At 42.8% G+C, this 10,872-nt stretch overlaps 2 long non-coding RNA genes across 2 annotated transcripts; both read left to right on the top strand.

The window, feature by feature from the left end:
- The first annotated feature begins 3,853 nt into the window (after positions 1-3,853).
- Positions 3,854-7,143, top strand: LOC116438541. The gene is made up of 2 exons (XR_004237799.1): positions 3,854-4,949; positions 5,093-7,143. It is a non-coding gene; the product is annotated as an uncharacterized LOC116438541 (long non-coding RNA).
- A 422-nt stretch (positions 7,144-7,565) lies between these two features.
- Positions 7,566-10,667, top strand: LOC116438568. Its single transcript, XR_004237813.1, has 2 exons — positions 7,566-7,975; positions 10,157-10,667. It is a non-coding gene; the product is annotated as an uncharacterized LOC116438568 (long non-coding RNA).
- The last annotated feature ends 205 nt before the right edge of the window (positions 10,668-10,872 follow it).

The following is a 10,872-nucleotide window of genomic DNA, read 5'->3' as shown; positions in this document are numbered from 1 at the left end:
AAAATAAAAAGAAGAAAAAGAAAAAAAAGAATAATTACTTCCCTTAGAATTTTGTTCTCTTAAATGGTACTCCCAGCTCCAAGAGGTGACACCTGAAGTACTTCATACTGTCGAAGTCAGGCCCTTCCCCAGGAAATAGTTAGGAGGTTCCCAAAAGTGTTTGTATCCTCTGATGCCCCTGATGCCAAGTTTAATTCCACCTAGTAATGCTGGATGGCATTTATCACCAGTGCTGGGATTAAGGGGCTTACCATGCATACCAGCTCTGACCTGAGCTCCCCCTACACACTCCTGCTGGCATTTGTTTTTCAGGTCAGATGATGATTGACTCTCATTATATCCAAGCATGATGTTGTCATCACCTTTGAACTCTGACTGTCAGTGAATATATAAGAGATCTGGCACTTTTTCAAGACTGTAAAATATGTCACTGTCTTTTTCCAGATACATTGTCATACTTGTAAGTGTGTCTGCCACTTAAAAGGTGAGAGTTACTGGTGTAGAGTTTTATATTATGGAAATCAACCAACAAAATATTCATCTAAGAGCAACAACTGAAGGAAGCATTTTTTACAAGACATACTTGCAGAGGTTTTATCTTCTTGATACAGCTGGAAGAATTCAAGTTATTCTAGAAATAGCTTTTTAGTCCATTTCTCCTGGTGTCTCATACTTTTGGCTGAGAAGTCTGGCTGTTACAAGTCCAGTTCAACCATGGTGTGAATTAATGCAAGCCTTGGCGTCAGTCCCTGACACACAGGACTAGCTGTTTCCTGGAAGGAAAGCAGCCCAAATATTACAAGCACCTTCCTGCCTTTGAAAGGCACCAGCAAAGCTGGCCTAAACAACATTCAAGCATTCATGCTCTTACTGCAGCTGCAGACAGCTCTCCTCAGTGGACTCGGCCTGCATGTAGGTCTGTAAACTTCATCCCTTCCTGCTCTTCTGCTGGCACCCAGGTGTGTCAATTACAAACATTTCCTCACTAAAAAGAGATGCTTCAGTTGTTCAGTTCATGTGCTGATGCCTGGGCCTGTGTCTGAAGGCCTGGTGTGGGACAAGGGACAGAAGTAAGGGGCCAAAGAGCAATGTTGGAAGACATGCAAGGAGGATTTTGCATTAAATGCTTTTAGAAATGACCACAGTGAGATTAGAGGAAAGGGGTACCCAGGTTTAGGTTTGTTTCGTATTTCAGTTTGGAATTGTGGAAGTATTAGCCTTTACTATTCACAACTTAATGCAATGCCCGGGGAAGTAAATTTTTAAAATTCCTGCCTGTTTTACTTCACTTTGGCTGTTGTGTCTTTGTGCACACATGCACTGAAGGGAAGTGCTGGTTAAAGCTGAGCCACCTGGTTGCTGTTTTTTCCATCAGTTGCTGCAATTTTTATTTAGTTCGTGTAACATCATCCAGTGTGTCAGTACCTTGGGCACCACTGGACAGTAAAGTGGTTTTAGCTGTTTAAGGAGCTGCAGAATTGCATGCTACCTGCACAAATATTTAGGAACCTATCTGTAAGAAACTACTCAGTAAACACAAGATTTTGTTGGTGGGTTGTTTTTTTTTTTCCAAAGAGGATTGTAACCACTTCTTAAAGTTGTTTGTAAAACAGCACATTTGTTTTCCTGACAGGTTGTTAGGCAACAAAAACAAAGCACATAAGTAAGTCATGCTCAAAGTAGTATTGTCTTACAGCTGTATACATCTGTGGTGGGTTGATCCTGGCTGGATGCCAGATGCCCACCAAACAACCCAGTCACTCCCTTCTCAGATGGTATGGGGAGAGAGAAAAGTCTGGTGGGTTGAGATAAGGACAGGGAGAGATCACTCAGCAGTTACTGTCACAGGCAAAACAGGCTCAGAGTGATTAGTTCAATTTACTGTCAATCAAATCAGACTAGGATAACAAGAAAATAAACCCCAAATCTTAAAACACCTTCCCTCTCCCCTCCCTTCTTCCCAGGCCCAACTTCACTACTGAATTCTCTGCCTCCTCTCCACCAGCAGCACAGGAGGACTGGAATGAGGGTTGTAGTTAGTCCATTACAAGTTGCTTCTGCTGCTCCTCCCTCCTCTTACCTTGCTCCAGTGTGGGATCCATCGCGTGGGAGACAGTCCTCCACAAATTCTCTACCTTGAATCCTTCCAATAGGCTGCGGTTCTTCACTCCATTGTGGGTCCCCCACAAGGCCATGAGTTCTGCCAACAAACCTGCTCCAGCAGGCAAGAGTAGTCTCCTGGCAGGACCTGTGCATCCTGTCTCTATGATACACAGGAGACTGCTCAACAGTGGGCTTCCAGCAGGGTCACAGCCTCCCTTGTGTATCCACCTGCTCTGCCATGGCATCCTGCACAGGCTGCAGGTGGATCTCGGCTCCACCATGGACCTCCCTGGGCTGCAGGGGCACAGCTGTCTCACCATGGGCTGCACCATGGGCTGCAGGGAAACCTCAGCTCCAGCACTTTGGGCACCTCCTCCCCCTCCTTCTCCACTTCGGTGTCTGCGGAGCTGTTTCTCTCCAATGTTCTCACTCCTCTCTTCTAGCTGCCGTTGCTGAGCAGCTTTCCCCCCTTCTTATACGTATTACGTGTGGATACAAAAATGCTGCTAGCAAGAAATTTTCCTGTTTCTTTCTAAGCCGTGAGATACTTTTCTCTCTCACGAAGATATTAGCAGAAGTTCTATAAGCTATGAACACCTGCGACCTTGTAGAACTATGTTTATGGTATAATAGAAAAATATTTTGACAATGGATGTTTTAGGATTTTAGCCAATCACCCCAGGGGGTGGCTGATCTTTTGTCCAATTAGACTATGAAGAAAAAAGTCTATAAAAGAGTTTGTAAAATAATTAAATAAATCAATCTTTCTGCACAATTCCTGCCTGCTGGATCTCTCTCCTCCTCCCTACCACTGCGGGATGCAGTGATAATTATGCCCAAAGAGCTATCACCATCACTGATGGGCTCGGCCTTGGCCAGCAGGGGTTCTGTCTTGGAGCCAGCTGGCACTGGATGTGGAGAAGCATCTGGCATCTTCTCACAGAAGCCACCCCTGTGGCACTCCAGCTACCAAAACCTGGCTATATAAACCCAGTACAACAAACCTTTGTCAATATATCAGATGGTTCCTTACTACAGGTGATTAATGAATTCTCAAAACTTCTGTTGTAAGCGTTCCATTTCCTTAACTATTTTCAGTTTTTCCTGTTGAAAGAAAAAGCATGTTTCCACACCCCAAAACTCCCACCCTATGCATCATTCTTGAAGAGATCTCAAGAATGAGAGGGTTATTAGGGAAAACAGGAGTCTTTAGGTAGTTGGTACCTGCTGTGAACACTTCACCTGGGGCCTTAAAGCGAGTGGGGGCATGGCAGGCAAGCTTGATTGACCTTTTTTTCTCTCTATTATTTTATCCACCGGTGCCTTGTTGCTTCACCCTGTGCCACTTGGTGAGTGGTAGCCATTCTTCTTGAGAACCATGTCTATGTATGTTTGGTTAGCCAACACCATAAAAAATAAACTGCCTTTTTAAATAGTTCTTGCAATACAAAACTGCCCTTCAAGGACTTCTATGCAGAGACCTATAAATAAGGGCCTCATTATACTTGAGCAGATTATATTAAATACATTCAGCCATGAATGACAAACCTCAATCTCCATGTACTCCAAACACCATTACACTCATTTGCAGGATTATTATTTAGATAATATAAGGGGTAACATTTATTTCAAAGCTGTATGTGTGCTTTGGAATCTTTAAGTGCTGATTTGAATGTAAGTAGCTAAGAGGTATTTCTAATAGACGTACTGGTAATTTTTTTTCAGCTTTTCACTTAATGGTTTTAGCATTGCTGCATACTCTAGAGCTTTGGCTAGCTGCAGAGCTGGAAGGGTAGCTCATGCTCCCCCAGTAATGCTGTCCTTCCTCATTGAGCCATGTTAACTTTACTGAGGTGAAGATACGAGATTTCATTTGCACGTCATGGCGGAACTGGCAGATTAGGAAAGATCCTTCTCTATTTCCTGGCTATGGTATCACACCTTTCTCTGAGGCATGAAAAGCCACCTGCTCTGTCTGGCAGTCATCGTGCAGCACCCCTGCGTTGCTCTTGGGCATTTTGCTGGAAAGGCAACTTTTCTCTAGTCCCAAGGGTGAGTGAGACTTGGAGTCAGACAGTTACAATCCCTTGGCAGTGAGGAGGTGGGAGCAGGCAGGGGCTGGCCCTGGAAATGGCTTGCCCCACTCCACCGCCATGCACTCATTCTTGCAAATTTATCATGAGAATTTTCCAGTCCAACCAGATACATCTGTTCAGGGGCCCTTTATTGTGGTGGCTTAATCTGCATCACTAGCCTAGCAGGAGGAGCAAGAAGTATGTTATGCCTTCTGCATTTGATGATTTGGGAGAAGTGTGAGCAGAACAGCTGTACAAAGAGATTGGGAGAGATTAGAAACACAGTATGACAAAATGAGATTTGTTTTAGCAAAACCAGACTGAAGCAACTGAGGAAAAGTATTATGTATTTGTGGGCACAATAGAAAGTTGGAAATCTGTAACACTGAAAGAGAACTTGCCAGAGAGTTGCTTAAACAAGAATCAGCAGTGTGATGAGAACAAAAAATGATCTGTACATTTTTTGTCCATTTCAGGTGGAGCAGAGGCACCTGACACTGGAAGATGGAATGCAACTTGACACCATTTACAGTCACAGTGTCCCCAGCAGACAGGTCCAAAGTCTGCCACCCTCAACAGAGCAAACAACAGCTGCTAAAAAGTTGAAAGTTGAAAATAAGGAAGAAGTTTAAATGTGTAGTTTTGTTTTCATAAGAGACAAATCCTGTAAATAAGGAATTTAGAACATCTCACATTATGTGAGTGCTGAAATAATAAGCTCCGCAGATGGTTTGCAAAGAGACAGGCAAAGAGATACAGAAAACTCTCCAGGTTAGTTCTGCAAAACCAGGTTTTAGTTCTCAGGAAATTTGGGTGAGTTTTAAAATGAATTAAATTAATATTGAGTTTGTTTCCATCTTTGTCTCACATGGTAACTGCCTATTCCGGCCTTCACACAACTCATATTTGGTCAGAATATGGTCAAGAATTGAAAGCAAAGAAGACACATATTCATGTGAAAATAGGTATGTATGTGAGTTTATGAAAACATGCTACAGATATGACTGTAAATGCCTCCTTTAAGCTGGATGAACAAAATCATCCAGTGCCTTCCCACTGTGCCCTGTAGATCTGATGGAGAGCCCAGCTGCAACCTAGCAGATGCTGGCTGTTCCCCCTCCCTCAGCCTTCCTCATGACTTCTCTGTGGAGTGGGGAGACCTCTGCAGACAGGATAAATCCAGCACTGCTGCAGGCGTGCAGAAGACGACGGCCCGATTCTCTGACAGGGCAGTTAGTTACAGGGGTTTGTTGGGGTTTGAGTTTTTGTTTATGTGTTTCTTTTTGAGTTTGGGTCGGGGTTTTTTGATTGGTTGAGTTGGGGTTTTGTTTGTTTGTTTCAGTATTCTGGTATTAGTTCATTAATTCTTCCTCTTTTAATAACCCCCTTTCAAGTGTTGACATATCAGGGCTGCATGTATGAGCTGACACATGCAAATCTTGGTCACAATTATTTTCTCTAATTTAACATTGAATTAGTAGCCCACTGCTTTCTACACAAATTTTGTGCAAAGAAACCAAGCAGTATTCTCACCTAAGATCTGGTGTCAGGAGATGGAAAAATGCTGTGCCCTGTAGCCCAGAATTGCCTTTGGAAGAAGGGATGAACACTGTAAAACAATTGCTAACAGAAAGGTAAGCTCCATAGGCAGAGAAAGGAACCTTGCCATGTAACCCTGTGCTAAACCACAGGATTTCTACAGCTCTTCTACCAAGTCACCATGGAAGAAGTTCAGGAGCCTGACTTTACCTTCTGAGAAAACTCTGGGGGTTGCATTCTTTCACTTGTAAGGAACTAGTCTACCCAAGAGGTACTGGATGGCTACCCAGGCTCTGAGATCTACCTCTGCTCTAGGAATTAAAGTTCTCTTCAAATTACAGGATGATTTTCTTGAGGATGCCAACAAAATTACCTGCCATGAAATCTGGTGCAGGAGACATATTTCACACGAACAGGTCACCCCAGCCCCCACTCCTCACCAGAGGGCAGATCAAAAGGGGCACTTGCCCTAACTTACAGCAGCAAAGATGATGGCTGTAACTCTTTTCCAACTGCAGGAAGGTTTCTGTATTATTCTTCTCAGGACTGCAAGAAAAAAGGTTCTTCAAAGGCAGGAATAAATCTGAAAAAAATCACCTATCATGGACCTGAACAGGGGTTCCGATGGTCTGCTGCTGGCATGCATTGTTACTGAGAAACATGAAAACAAGCTGAGTTGGATGTGCTTGTCCAACACATAAATACTTGACCTGAGGAACTAGCTATTCCAAAGAATTAATCCTGAAATGTAATACAGACTGCCTGAAAGTACCTGAAGTAGGTGATTGCCCTCCACAGAGAGCAAAGCTGATCCTCTTCTGTGGCTGAGCACAGCCAAGTGTGTTGATCCTAAAGCTGAACAAAAAGCACAAACAACAGCGCAAGGATGCCTAGGTTGTCATCCTGAACTGCCATGTCTTTTCTTGAGATACTGGTGGGGCAAAGGTAGAGAGGAGACTGCATGTGGAAACTTAGTCTTGACTTTAAATGAAGCCTTGGGCACAGCATGAGTCCAGAATTGCAGGGAAAATGTGCAGCTCTTCTATCGCTACCCTCTCTACTTCTCTCTAGCATTGCTGATGGTGAGTAAACTAGTGAGTCTCTCATCATAGTGACATTGTGTTTCCTACTATTCAGTAGCATCCAAATAGATCTAAGTGTGCAGAAGTCACTCCTTCTGTCCCCTGCTAGGAAAAGGGTTGTATTAACTGGCATTTTGAGGCCATTCCTGAATTCCAGTATTCCACTGTCTCCTTTTACCACCACCACCATCACTGGTCCACTTCTGAAGTATGATCAACAGTGCAATCTCATATGACTTGGTTTGCGACATCAGTTATTTTGACCATCTTAGGTAGTTAACTAGTGCCCCCTAGAAGTTAATATTGATAATAACAATTATTTTAGATATATTCTTGAATAGGAATAAAAGATATTATTTGTTAATAACATTGCCACCCTTGATAACAGCTCCTACTTTAACAATACCATGATTGTAACCAAGGGACTATTCTTTCCGAAAAAAAAAAAAAAAAGGAAAAAAACTCAGGTACATGAGTGTATCTATGTGTAATTTTCACATTGTTCCTCAAGTTTGTTTTGAAAAAAGACAGGAGGGATCTCACTACAGTGTTGGGGTCTCCTTCCCCTAGCCCTGGGAGAGGGGCCCTGAGGGCACAGACACGGGGTTTCCCTGTCCCTGCTCAGCCTCGTTCCCATGGGTTGGTTTGTGTTCCCTGCGCGGGCAGAAGGACCCTTGGTCCCATGACTGGAACAGTTCCTGGGCAGAGCTCCGGCCATGCGGCTGGAGAAATAAACATCTCTGAAACAGCTATCAAGAATCTGTCTGTCCGTATATATTTCCTTTCCACGGGACCCCTGGTTTGGTATATGCGTGTTGCAGTATCCCCACTGCAACACTATAGCACATAAGAATAAACAGCTACTCAAAGTTGGTTAAAGCATGTATTCTTCACCCAGAGGACCAAATCATCGGCAAGCTGATGGGCCATAAAGCAAAGTGAGTATCCAGGCAGGTATTTAAGGTATGTATCATTCAGACAGTAGAACACAGTGAGTCCTGCAAAGAGGAATTATGGGCTATTATGTTTATAATAGAGACTCGGGCAATACTAGAGGTGTACCCTACTTACCTTAGGTGCCTAATGAACAATCTTCTTAGATGTCATTATTGTGAATTCACAGAAGCTGCCTTCCAGTGGAAAGGCAATCTCCATGCCTTGGTTTCTTGAAATCAGGTACGAGAAAAGAATGACTTAAACAACCATGCAGAGAAGATAACTCTTTGTTCTCAACCTCATCATGTTCTATCTGTTACAATTTCAAACTCTGAGGATATTTTAAAATATTTTACTCAGACAATGTGAATATTTTCATGCACTTAGCTGGGATGGCTAACAACTTTATTCTGGCATCTGCAAATGCCCTGTTTGCATATAAATGACAAAAATTTAAGATGGCTAATTAGTTTTTATACAGTGTTTCCATCACCTTTCAAGGTATCTCAGTGTCTCGACAAAGCCAGCCTAATTAAAATTAATAGCTTAACACTTGAACTCATTTGTAACAGTGTGTCATCTTCCTTACCAGCTTCTCACCAATAGTATCAGAGGAACTCAATAACTGTTAATTACCAAATGTGCATATATGATGTACAGAGATCATCAACCCCAACACTGCTGACAGAAACACAAGTGATAGAAGAAAACTGTTGCCTAAGGAAGCCAACTAAGTGCTCTGATTATCTTGATAGCACTAAGTAAAGCTTTACTTGATAGGCATAGATTTCCTGGGACCCAGATCTCCCAGGTCCCTTCTTTGGACTGGATTCCTAGCATGGAGGTGGGATGACAACACAAACCCTTGAAGATGGAAAGACCCAATTCACTGTCCATAGCATTTAGGGACCACCTCTGAACTGCCCAGTTGCTCTAGGAGCTCTGGGGCATGGAGGCTGGAATGGGAGAGGCTGCAGGGGAAGAGAGGCCAGCTGACAGCAAAGAAGAAAGCCTCTTTCCCATGCTAGGAAATGCAAAAGGTCAGCAGCTCACATCAAGTCATTTCACAGCATGACTGATTAAGTAACAGTCATTTGACTTTGATTAAAATATTTGGAAGAGCTCAGCTGTTTCTGGAGGCAATTCTGATACCCCTGCCCCACCCAGTGGATCTGAAAGGCTTCCCACAGGAAATGGGAAGAAATGGGGGAAGAGCAGCACAACACTTTGCTCTCAAGCATGTGTGCTACACTCACTGATTTAATGGGAAGTCTCACAGAATACTCCCCTGAGAGCAGTAAATTATGTGAAAAATATATTTATTTAGGCTTAAGGAAAAAAGATGAAAATAAATCAGAAGGAGATATTGTAACAATAACCTTGCTTCTATTCAGCATCAGAATTATGTGCAACAAATAATAATACACAAATAAAAAAACTGGATGGATAGTAAATTGACATAGCAAAACCTACCCCTTCTGTTACCTCAGCTGTAAACGTCCTTCAGAACCACAGAGTTTCAGCAGCTGTAAGTTTCTGAAGATCAAGAATGCAAAATAATAAAAACTTGCACCATTTAGAGAAGGCATAGGTAATAAAGCAAGTGCTTTATAATTTGAAATGATCTATTTCTTCCTTTAAATCCCAATTGGTTTGCTCAGTGAAGTGGAAATTTAACTGTATCTATTAAAACATTAAAGACCATAAATAAAAAAACTAGCAATTAATTGTGTTGCCTATTTTTAAGATGCTGGAGCTTAGTTTTTCATACTCTGGCAGTCTATCAAACTCAGCTCCATTACAGATGTCTTAGAGCTGAATTGATGATGATATTCAAGACTAAGGGCATTCTCTTCAGTAGTCCTACCCTGATGAAGGAGCTCAAATGTATAGCTTATGCGACTCTATCATTCTTACTGTGTGAATTAGGAATGTTAGAAATGTCAGCTTAATGAGTCATGCAAGAATCTTCAATGTTCTAAGTCACTGGATCCAATTAATTTTCAAGTGTGCCTAAAATGAACAATGAATACTGAGAAGAAGCAGTTCAGTGGTTTTCTCCACACTTGCTTTTTAACTTCTATTTTATACGTTGGGCCTAATAATGCTTTCAAATAGCTATCCAAGTCAATTATTAACCATGACTGAAATTTTCAAGTGGCTGACAGGGTGTTTTCTTCAGCCTTTATGTCTGCAATGAAATTATTCCAATTTGCATGAACAAACGAGGAAACGAAGAATGTAGGTTTTAGTGTAAAAAAACGCTATTTTTTTGTTAGTAGTAAAATTAGTCAGGGTGGAAATATGATAAACATATGCATTTTTTAAGTATCTCCATTCTATTTGCTTCATTGAACTTGAAAACTGCTTTGGTTTTGTATTATATTTGGCATAATGTAACAAAGTGAATTTTGTTTCCAGTTAATCCTGTTTTTATTGAGCAGTGTGGGACAGTCTCATTTGCTGGACTTGTTGTGGTGGTCAAGGCCACCACAGAAGTGACCAAGGAGCCACCAGACCGAAGAACAGTGGAAGTCTGCTGGTGGGCAGGTACCAATGTACAGAAGTGCCACAGTAGTCACAGCGAGTTCCCATAGTCCTTCGTCGTGATATGTAGATTACTCCCAGTTAGTTGGCCCATTGGCCTACCGCCCCCTTTCTTCCCTATAAGTCTTAGTTCCAGAATGTTCTCCCCTCCTCAACACCCCATTGGTTGTTGTATCCCAACTCCTCCCTCCATGTTTCCCCCTCGGTTTGTGTACCCTGGCCCCCCCTATGCTGCTCCCCTCCGCTCTTTCTCCATTGGTCCCTGGCCCTCTCTCTGCCCCTTCTCCTCCCCATACTTAATTCCTGGACGCTGTGATATCCAGGCTCTTTGCCCCTGGATCCCTTCATGTATGGAGTAAACTCTGTCCGTGGAACTCCACACAAAGAGCCCCTCCAGCCTCTTTGTTCTCGGCGTGGTTCACCAAAGTGCTTGTGTGTGTATGTGCTTACCCACCCCGGGTGTTGCGTGAGTGTGCGAGAGCTGTCTACACTCTGCCCAGGCAGACTCTCATAGGATGCTCTGGGAACAGTCGTGATGTTGCGGTGGTCAAGGCCAGCGCAGAAGTGGCCACGGAGGCACTTTTGTACAT

The sequence above is a fragment of the Corvus moneduloides genome, chromosome Z (assembly GCF_009650955.1).
Source record: "Corvus moneduloides isolate bCorMon1 chromosome Z, bCorMon1.pri, whole genome shotgun sequence".
In the NCBI taxonomy this organism is placed as follows: Eukaryota; Metazoa; Chordata; class Aves; order Passeriformes; family Corvidae; genus Corvus; species Corvus moneduloides.
This window is presented reverse-complemented; position numbering and strand designations above follow the sequence as displayed.